The 10,382-nt window shown below is 40.6% G+C and overlaps 1 pseudogene; it reads left to right on the plus strand.

The window, feature by feature from the left end:
- The first annotated feature begins 430 nt into the window (after positions 1–430).
- Positions 431–2,875, plus strand: LOC148742241 (uncharacterized; annotated as a pseudogene).
- The last annotated feature ends 7,507 nt before the right edge of the window (positions 2,876–10,382 follow it).

Raw genomic sequence — 10,382 nt, forward strand, 5'->3', positions numbered from 1 at the left:
AACTTGTTGTCCTGAGTGTATAATATTCCGTACTTATATTGTCCAGAACAAGGTACTGACCAGTAACCAAAACGGTCGTACAACTTGGAATCCCCGCCCCCCTCCTAAAATAAAGGGTTTAAGAAAATGCAAACTATTAATCAAGACTTTCTTTTACGTTGTGGCTCCTAAAAGAGCCGTTTTTTGTTGTGGAAGTTAGTCCTCGCCAGCTTCATCCTTGTCATCATCCCCACGCACGATATATTACTCCAAGGTATCCAAGTTCTCTACCATAGAAAGGATGGTATTTTTAAGGACGCTGTATTGCATCAAAATTGTCTGGAAATCTTCCTCGCGTATTCCCGTGGTAGCTATTGAAGGAACACGAACATTCAGCAACTGTTCACGATGTTCTTGCAGCGTTTCCAATAGATCAAAACGCTCATCTCTAATGTGGTTGATTGGTCACAGTCGCAACAACTTTAACGACATTCTCTATTGTCTGGAGAAAACAGTCAACGGAAGATAATCAATGTTTGGCTAAACCATCCTCTACCCTCGACCTAACTGCCACCTCACATATGGGCCACGGTGGATAAAGGTACCCCAGCCCGAACAACAAATCCGCAGGCCATACCGGTCGTTGCCCGTGATGAAACTGGCTTTCCCTGTCCGATTCCTGTCGCTTCCCGGGGTTTATACAGAGCTTGAACAAGCGTCATACGAGGTGCTAGCAGAGCTTCTTATCAAATCAATTGAAAACCATTTTTCAAAAGAGGTGCTTTCAAGACTGTGTGGCATTGCAGTAGATGGTCCATGCCAGGCAAGTGGTTTTCGCAGAAAGCTCTTAGAGGCATCATGAAACTGACATCGTCGAAACTCGGGAGGATCACCTGGCCTTACCAGTGACATGGGATAATAAATAATAATAATAATAATAATAATAATAATTATAATAAATATAACTTTTATTTATAGAGCGCTCATATCCTGAGGTCATGGCGCTTTACAACACTGTGTGGGGGACTCTACCAGACTGCTAAGCAGTTTACAATCAATGAAAGGCGAATCTAACGGATACCCCCTCCGCCCAATTCCCAGTAAATAGGCCAGACCACATCACAGTAATCTCGTGAGTGTGTTCTTTAACGTCCCCTGCCTAATCAAATTAACTAACAGATGTAGGAGACGGGACATACGGTTTATTCGTCCTTATCCGAGAAGACTAGAATTTCTATCCATTTCTTGATGTTATAGAAAGGTAGCACATTCTCCTCAGTTATTTTAAGACCTTGAGTGTTGGTCCGGCCGGGGCTTGAACCCTCGACCTCCCGCACAACAGTCTGGCGCTCAACAAATTGAGCTAACATGGGATGCTGCTCACATCTTGAATTTGAGGGTGTCTGACGTCAAGGATTCGAAATCACCTGGTGGCATCTTCTTCCAAACGTTTCTGAAAAGATTCAACGTCTTCAATACCATTTTTGCCAATGGGAAAGGATTTGCCTTCCTTCAGCTAGTAGATGAAACAGCTCGAAGACCGGTAGCGATATGCCAGTTCCTCCTATGAACAGTGGTGTAAAATTGAGCAAAGCTATGGATCGTTCTGGAAAGCAATTGAAGCATTGTATCCAAATCGAAATGAAGAGGAAGAGCTCCAGTACATGATTGCCGGATCAGACTTCGTTGTTGATTTGCTGGCCTGCTTGGATATCATGGGGCGTGTCAACAGTTGATCTAATGCTACGTGTGCAGTCGCTTCACACTCCTGTGTGGAAGTTGAAACTCTGGTGGCCAAGGGTTAAACCAAAGCTATCAGAAGTTGCTAGTGGTGATACAGTGCATTTCCCGCGATTAAAGAAAGCTGGAGAGACGTTGAAGCCTGGTGGAAAGTAGAAAGGAGTGGAGCTATTGAAAGGCCGGCTTGTCACAAAAGACGAGGAAAACCGAGTCACTGGAGGTCGGTTTACGTGGAAACCGCGAGAAGAAAGCGACATTAAAGAAGATCACAAACGTGTTGCATCTGATCTGATGAATGCACTAGACCGACGAGTGCAATCTGCTGTGTCAGACCATTCCTTGACGGTTTTCCGGAATTCGATGCGGCTGGTCTGGTAAGGCTACAATGTGGCGCTTTAACGGCAGATGGCGTCGTGAAGTTGGAAATAGAGCACGGCGAGTACGGTACCTATGGCGTAAGAGCATGTGAGGCTGTCCTTACAGTTGCTTCTAACATGGAACTTAACCAGAAGTCGGGAATGGATCTGGATCCTCGACTGGCATTCCGTTTCATGGACAGAATTAAATAGGCTGTAAAAGTAGGTATTTGGAAAAGTCTATGTCCTACTTGGTTTATGGTTCAAGATACTCATGATGAGCCATTGAAACACGAGGATGCTAGTCTTGTCCTGTTTGAGCATGCCCCTTCAATACTTTGGATGCCGTTTTTAAGATGAAGTTTGCCAGTGGACAGGAGTACAATGTCCGTTTACACGAACAGAATGTTTTCAGCTATGTTACTCTCAGGAAGACATTTATAAGATCACACAACCACAATCATGCGCTATCCTGGATATTGTACTTGCAAAAGGGGGACCAGAGGCCATTGCAGAAAGCTATTATAGCTGCATGAGAGTACAGCAAAAGTCTGGAGGCCAATCAAATGAGACACTTTCCAGAAGAACGAAACTGAACTGGTGTTTACCCTCATTAAAGAAGTGTGATGATATCATTCATGAAAGCGTCAGCCTGCATTTGAAAGGAGATGATGTGATCCGCTCCCACGGACGAAATGCTTTCTTTTCAGGATATGAGAAGCATTATTCAGTCTCGCCGGAAAGTCGGGGATCGAATAGATTCGTATTCAGGTCGCTGTCCTTTTCTGGCAGATAAGTAAGAAAACATGTGTGTATTCTGTGCCAACGCTGATCGTCATTTGTTTGACATGACGATTCCTAAAATTTAAGAACATAGATTGACAAAATAGATAAAAAGGTAAGCAATTGGTTGCTTTCCTTCAGGAATTTGGACATTTATTGGTCTACGCTGTATACCTAATGACCAACTTCTGTCTATTAAGTCATGTGAAGTGGATCTATACTTCCTGTAGCTCATTGACCTGTGAAAGTCTAAAAGCCGGAATGCAAAGATTAAAAGATGTATACTTCTTGACAAGTTAGCAAATGCAAAATTGTTCAAGCGAAGCACGATAGTATATGTAGTTAATGCATATTGTGCGAAAATTAAGGTGCACACCTTGAATATCACCTGTTTCTATGAACAGTATTGTTTCTAAAATTATAAGGTGCGGAAGTGATAACTGATAACAACGGAAATTCATAGTTCCTTGTCAACGATAAGCGAAAACGTTCCTGAATCCATATTAGCCGGCTCTTGTGTCCTCGATTTCTAGCGATGGCTATATAAAATAAAGCACCATCACTGAACGCATAAATATGAAAAGTAAATGTTTTTGCTCCTGATAGCGAACATGGACATCCCTTCAACAAACTAGTCTCCAGCTGCAGGATTTCTCTTACCCGCCTCTCTTACGCGGCGGCGCGGCGGCAAAATATCTGGGCCCGGGGGCAATTATTGGCGTAGTATGCTACCAACGGCGTAGAATTGTGGCCTATTTGGCGTACATTTTCAAAGCCCTCGGCGTAACTTCGGCGTGGGGTCTATGCAGATTCCATCCTGGGCTCCTCGTCAAAGAAAACATTCAGAAAATCGCAGAAAGCGGTCTGTGTTACAATGACTTAAAAGATCTTTACAACAACGGTGGGAAGGAAGCACTGGTCTCCATTCTTAGCAAATCGCCAACCACATCGCGTCGATCAGCTCCAAGAGGAACAAAACATCCCGACACTTTGCACAAAATAATCCAGCACTTTGAAGGCAAATAGAGCAGCAGCCATTTCCAGGCGCAATCCACCCAGAAGGTGAACCTCTCTTGGCAAAATAAAGCTCTTTAGAAGAGCGCGAAGGACGTTCGGCGAAAAAGACGTCCAAAACCTTGTGGCGTCCGTGGCAAGTGTCGTGGCGTGACACAAATGTTGCGCATGCGCAATTTCCCATCTTATCGAGTTGAAATTTTCGGAAATTTGAAACTTTAGACTTGCGTATTTCCGTTTCCGCTCGGGGAATTTTTTTTATTTTTTGCACGTTAACTTTGAACGGCTCTGTGCGTGTTTTACAAAAATTCGAAAAAATTTGGTCAGAGGGAAAAAAGTTAACGATGAATTCTAAAAAAGGCCTCTTTTCCTTAAACTTTCTGACAGAATTTTTTAAACTTAACAGTCAAGTAGACCAAGACAGTCGAAGGACGCCTGCAAAATCTAAAATAAATTCACCGTCAAGTTTTTAAGAAAATTCAAGTCAAGTCTAATTTTGGACCCAGCATTGCAAGCCAGCAACTTTGCCATGGTAACGAATTTTTCAATACATATACAACAAACTGATTCTTCAATAATATCTTTATTTCAGGGGAAAATGCGATCGCGATTCGTTAAAGTTAAGCTTCATAATTTTAGTTTAAATATCTTGAATCAGAAAAGTGAAAAACTATATCCAGCCTCCTTAAACTGTAGATCCCTAAACCCCTATACCAAATTAAAGCTTATAGGACTGGCTATCAGACTATACCAAAAATTTGGAAAAAAACTAAATTGTCGAGTTTTTCACGACTTCTAAATGCGAGCGCCCGAATCACCTTTTGGACGTTACATGTTAAAGCGAATTTTGTTTTTCGCTTATTTAATGTGTTCCTCCGTTTCCGGGGCGAGAGCGCTAAAAAAAACGTGTATGTGATTTGCCATATTCAATTTCAGTGAAAAGTTACAAAACAATGTGGAGTGATCGTACAAAAATCGCTCTTGACAAAAAAATAATTAAAAAATAAAAAGTTCGGAGACACGTTTTTGTTGTTTATATACAAAACTAGCTACTGTCAAAATTGGAGTGTAATCGAACAAATTCCCTTTGACTTGTGGCTCTTAAAAGGTGATTCGGGCGCTCGCATTTAGAAGTCGTGAAAAATCTGACAATTTATATTTTTTAAAAATTTTTGGTAAAGTCTGATAGCCAGTCCTATAAGCTTTAATTTGATATGGGGTTAGATATCTACGGTTTAAACCGGACGCACTACATCGCTTGCACGCGAGACACCCATGAAGGTGCACGGTAACCTGAAATTATCGTATTAAATTATGTAAATTAATTAAGGTGGATAATTCAGCTCATTGTAGTATCGTTATTGTTAGTTACTTTATTGTCTTACTTAGAATAATAAATATTTGTAGGCCTACGTTTAGTTGTGTTGGGGCGTGTCTTCTCGGGCTTGTTTGTGCTTGGTGTTTTGTGTGTGTTAGAGGGCGCCCACCTTTGTGGCGTAGTATCGTCACAGCTTGTTAGGTATTCTTGTCCATTCAATCCTTCTAAAACTTTTGGTCAACTCTTTTTACTTTATAGCACCGTCATTTCCTGAATAGACCGCGGAGTCAAATGTCCCATCTCATCAAAAAGACCAACCAGGCCGTGGTGTCGTTCCCTGACAGCTGTGCAGCATAACAGGGCATTGAATATAAATTAAAAAAAAATCATAAATAATCGACATTGCAAGAGATCCCTATATATCAAGGGAATGATAGAGTACTTTTCTTGGCTATGAACAGTTTAGTATGAGCGAAAAAAAGGAAGCGATTCGAATTATTTAACTCGTCATTAGTCCAGCCTAAGCAGTAGTTGAACAAAACTGCATGCTCAATTTTTTAATTCTTTAAAATGTTTAATGAATTAGGTTATGATCTTTTTGTTTGTCTGTCTGTCTGTCTGTCTGTCTGTCAGTCTGTCTGTCTGTCAGTCTGTCTGTCTGTCAGTCTGTCTGTCTGTCAGTCTGTCTGTCTGTCTGTCCATCTGTCTGTCTCTCTGTCTCCTCTACTGTCTCACGGTAAAGTTGGCTGACTGACGGGGAAGGAGGAAGTAAGGAAAGGATAATGGATGAGTAACCAGGTAACTGGTTAACCACTATAGAAGATCAAGTACAACGTTCAGTATCTTTCAAGCCCAGAAAAAAAAGAAAAAGGTTTGCACATACTTTTTCAAACTTCAGTTTGTCGGCAGTCAGGAGCAGGGGGAGGTAGGCGTAAAACACGTCCTGTGAACCCTCTGTGCACGCGTAAATAATTGCAACCTAAGAAGGAAGAGAAATCATAAGCATTTATGAAAAATCACTCAACCCGTTAAAGAGATTCACTTAACAACAATAAACTAACCGTACGATCAGTATCACCCTCACCAAAAACAAAGTTAGGTTACGTTTCGAAATCCCAAAGTCAGCGTCAGAATCTGTCAAACACATTTCAATGGCAGAGACAAAAATCATGTTGTGTCTTGCGCCTATTTCTCACTGGATCACTTGCAATAGCCTCAGTTGAATTTCTCGCGATTAGGTACTATTTCAATGTTCTTCATGATTTAGTGTGTACGCTGGAGATCACAATGAAGATGCACAAAAGCAATAGCATGCAGCCGAAAGTTGAAAAATAATTTTACCCGAAATTGAGTGGAAACTTTGCTGAAAGCAAAACAAGTTGTTGCACAGCCTCACAAATAGTGATTAAGAACTCACATATTCTAATGACTGTAAAACAACAGGCGATGATATGAAGGAGCCTTAAGTCTGCAACAAGTATAAAGTAGTAAATTAATACACGATATTATTTTGAATGAGATTACCAGCGATGGAAAGAGTAAATATTTACATTAACCGGCGTAGTTCACTGGTTTGCACATTTCCCCCAATGTTTGTATATACGTTGATGTGCGAAGATTTTTTACCTTTCTTTCTGTTTAAAACAAATCCATTTTGTTGTATGATTTTCCTTGCAGGCCAGCTCTGGTTTGGTATTTTCTGTCGCAGGTATTATCTCCAACCTGACCTCAGGAACTCTGTATCTCGTCATAAAAGTTATATTTCCTAAAGGAAGGTAAATTTGGACTTCTCGCGGTTTTGAAATAAGAATTATTTTTATTACTGCAAGATATAAAATGACTTTTTAGCTAAATATGCTTCTCAGCCTATTTCATTTTCTTCTTTGTCCTTTGTTTTACTTAGAGTAAACGAAAGGGGAGTTTTAATTGCAAAAAAAATTATGCTTAAAGGATATGTAGAAGAATTAGGAAAGCGAAATGAATGTTGTTTAAAAAGAGATTGCTTTTTTCCCTAGTGAATCTGCCGATTGTCAAGAGTGGGAATTACGTACAGAACGTGTTCTCATTCGTGCACAGGTCACTCGCTGCTTTTAGCTTGCTGCTTGTTATAATTTTTCAAGTTTACCAGACAGCCTGCGGGGAAATAGATGAGATGCAGTTTGTTAGCTGACTTAAAGCCGCGTTTGTGTGGATAGTTTTATATGGATGAACTGCACGGTATTATGTAATAAAGGGTGAATTCCTAAGGAGAAAGAAGTAGAATTAAGAAAAAATGTTGAAATTTGTATATATATATAGTACACACTTCATCAACGAATATTGCAGTCTTGTGATGCACCGTTAACATAGTTAGAGTGTCAGCAACTGAGAAGCAGAGCAAGTCCAGATTTTTCTCCTTTCCCCCTACATTTTGGGGATCTGTTTGCAGATCAATTTTCTTTTCTTTTTTCAAAAGTGAATAGCGTATTTTAAGGAATTCAATTGCGATACGCTCTCCTTTCCTCTTATAAGTAAAGTCATGGCTAAAGCTCAAAAGAGGGGTTTCTGAAATACAGGAGCTGGAGCCCCACTCCCCTTCCCACAAACCATTGCCACCTAATTATGGCTCTGCATATATCGTAGCAACCAACACATTTGGGCTACACTCTAGAATATTTCATCTTCAAGATGAGATGACGGTAAAACCTTCAGAGAAAGAATTACAGAAATTTTCCAGGCATTGTTGATTTCAATATCACTGATAATTAAAGATTTTCCCGTTTCTTGTCGCTTACTCTGCACTTAACAGGAGCCGAGGAGGAGACTGAACCAGTCTCAGGCTATACAACCCACTTGTAATGTACTGTCATAAGGAAATAATACGTCGCGCTACTGGCTGGCTGAAGCTGGTGGCATTTACCGTAATATCGTTCATTTTAGCTATAACAATGACAGTGACTTCAAGCTTGTGTTACAGTTCTCGTTTATTGCTTCACCAATGAAGTCGGCGTTTTTGAATGGTGTGTCAGTGTCGTGGACTGATTATTTTGTGTTTATATTGTTTAACCGCCTCCCGGTTAGCTCAATGGATAGAGCGCTGGACTGTTGTGCGGGAGGTCGAGGGTTCGAGCCCCGGCCGGACTAACACGCAGGGTCTTAAAATAATTGAGAAGAATTTGCTGCCTCTCTATAACATCAAGAAATGGTTAGATATTCTAGTCGTCTCTGATAGGGATGAATAAATGGAGGTCCCGGCTCCTGCAGGGTTGGGATAGAAGACGTTAATTTCCCACACACGAGATTACTGTGTGATGGATGTCCTCCCCATGGGATGGGTTGGGTGGGTTTATTGGGCCCGCACTAATTGGCGCAAGCTGTTGCGGTGTCCCTGCCAGTTGGCGAAGCTATTAAAATTAAAAATTAAAATTAAATTATTGAAAGGTTTGACTCGTGTAAAAAGGATATGCTGCTTCTTTATACCTATACTCTCCGTTGTTTTCAATAGTTTAAGGCATTTTTTCCAGCAATATTGTAGCCAATAAAGTGTTTCAATGTTATGTTTGAATCTCAAATTATTTCGTTTACAACAGATGAAATTATCGTTTCTGTGGAAGAACGATTTCTTCCTGCACCGAACACGTTCTGAAAGATCAGACAAAAACATTGCAGTCAAGAAAATGCGTTCTCGAACAATTAAGATCTTAAGGTTTAAGATATTGTATATTTTCTAAAGTGAGATTAACTGTGATAGAACAATTCCTTAGAGAGAAATATGAGGCTTCCCGGTCAATACTTGCTGTAATATTACGAGTAGAAAAATCCCCATAGAAAGGGGGGAATTGTTCCTGAAAAAGGAGAACATTTTCAAAGCAAAGGAGAACACACTTTGTGCCTTCGCCAGCTCCAAGGGTGGTTACGATGAAGTTTGCTACAGGTTTACGAAATCCTCTTTTCATTTGGAAAGTCTTGTTTTCGTGGCTTAAATCGAATGCGATATCGATATCGCCTTGATTATCTCTTTTGTAATATATATCTGTGTTCTGCACATCATGATAGTTGAAAATTTTCGTGGCTGTTTTACCTACAAGGGCAATGAAATGTTCAGCCTTTGGTGAAGCAAAGCGATTTTCGATTACTTCTAAAAAAAAATGTGGGGTCAAACTTGATCCCCCCTCGCGACCTGTTTGACGCAATTCAGCTTTGAACAATTCATGATCACCACCACGAGAGGATAAATATCTTCTCTGGTCCCTATGCAATGATATAATTTTAACATTTTACCTTCCAGCAGAGAACTTTCTCAAGCCGGATCATAAACCTACTCGTAAGTATTGTTGGGGGTTTTTGCCACTCGCTTGGACGACTTAACGAAAGATACCAATACTCTGTAATTTTCTTCTTTATTCTCTACTCTTCTTTCGTTGCTACTACCTTCTACTACCACAGCTATTCCTCTTCTGTTCGGGCCCGGACCCGCAGTGGGAGGATCTCACGCCCCCCAGTGAGACTGGACTTATGATGGGACCACCCTTCTGAGGACATTTTTTGTTGCGTTACTATTATGGTATATAAAAAAAACATGTGGTTTTCGCTTGAAGTTATTTTAGTAGTCTCAACAAAATATTTTAGTAGTCGGAACAAAACATTTTAATAGTCTGAACAGAACATTATGGTCCTTCGAAGCCGGATTCGAGAAACCTTTGGGGAAGCAAAGCACTGAGGAGAAAAGTAAACATCGAGATAAACGATTACAGGATTGAATATGGCAGACAACTGTGCATCGTCAGCGGAGGAAATTGTGAGGGAAATGTCTCTTTCCTTAGTCAAAGCTGAGTTCCAAAGGAGAGGATTACCGGCAAAAGGAAAGAAACCAGCTCTAATGGCTCGACTTATCGTTGCTATAAAACAAGAAGAATCTAATCCTCCATCTTTCCAAAACAAAAGTAAGGAATCGACTCATATAGGCTCTAAACAAGCCTTGCCAGCTGACAACGTGCCTGCAGCATCAACTGGTCAACTTTCGTCGTCACAGTCTGCCAATCATCAGTTAAGTAATTTTCAGTTGTTAAGAAGTAAAGAAATTATCCTCAAGATGGACATTAATGCTGTGATACAAGTAATACTTGAGACAAGCAAAAGTCCCAGCAACAACGTCATAAGAATGGAAAATCGTGTTCAAAAGTTGAATGGTTACATGGAGAGTTGCAGTGAGG

Source organism: Stylophora pistillata, chromosome 1 (assembly GCF_964205215.1).
Source record: "Stylophora pistillata chromosome 1, jaStyPist1.2, whole genome shotgun sequence".
NCBI lineage: Eukaryota > Metazoa > Cnidaria > Anthozoa > Scleractinia > Pocilloporidae > Stylophora > Stylophora pistillata.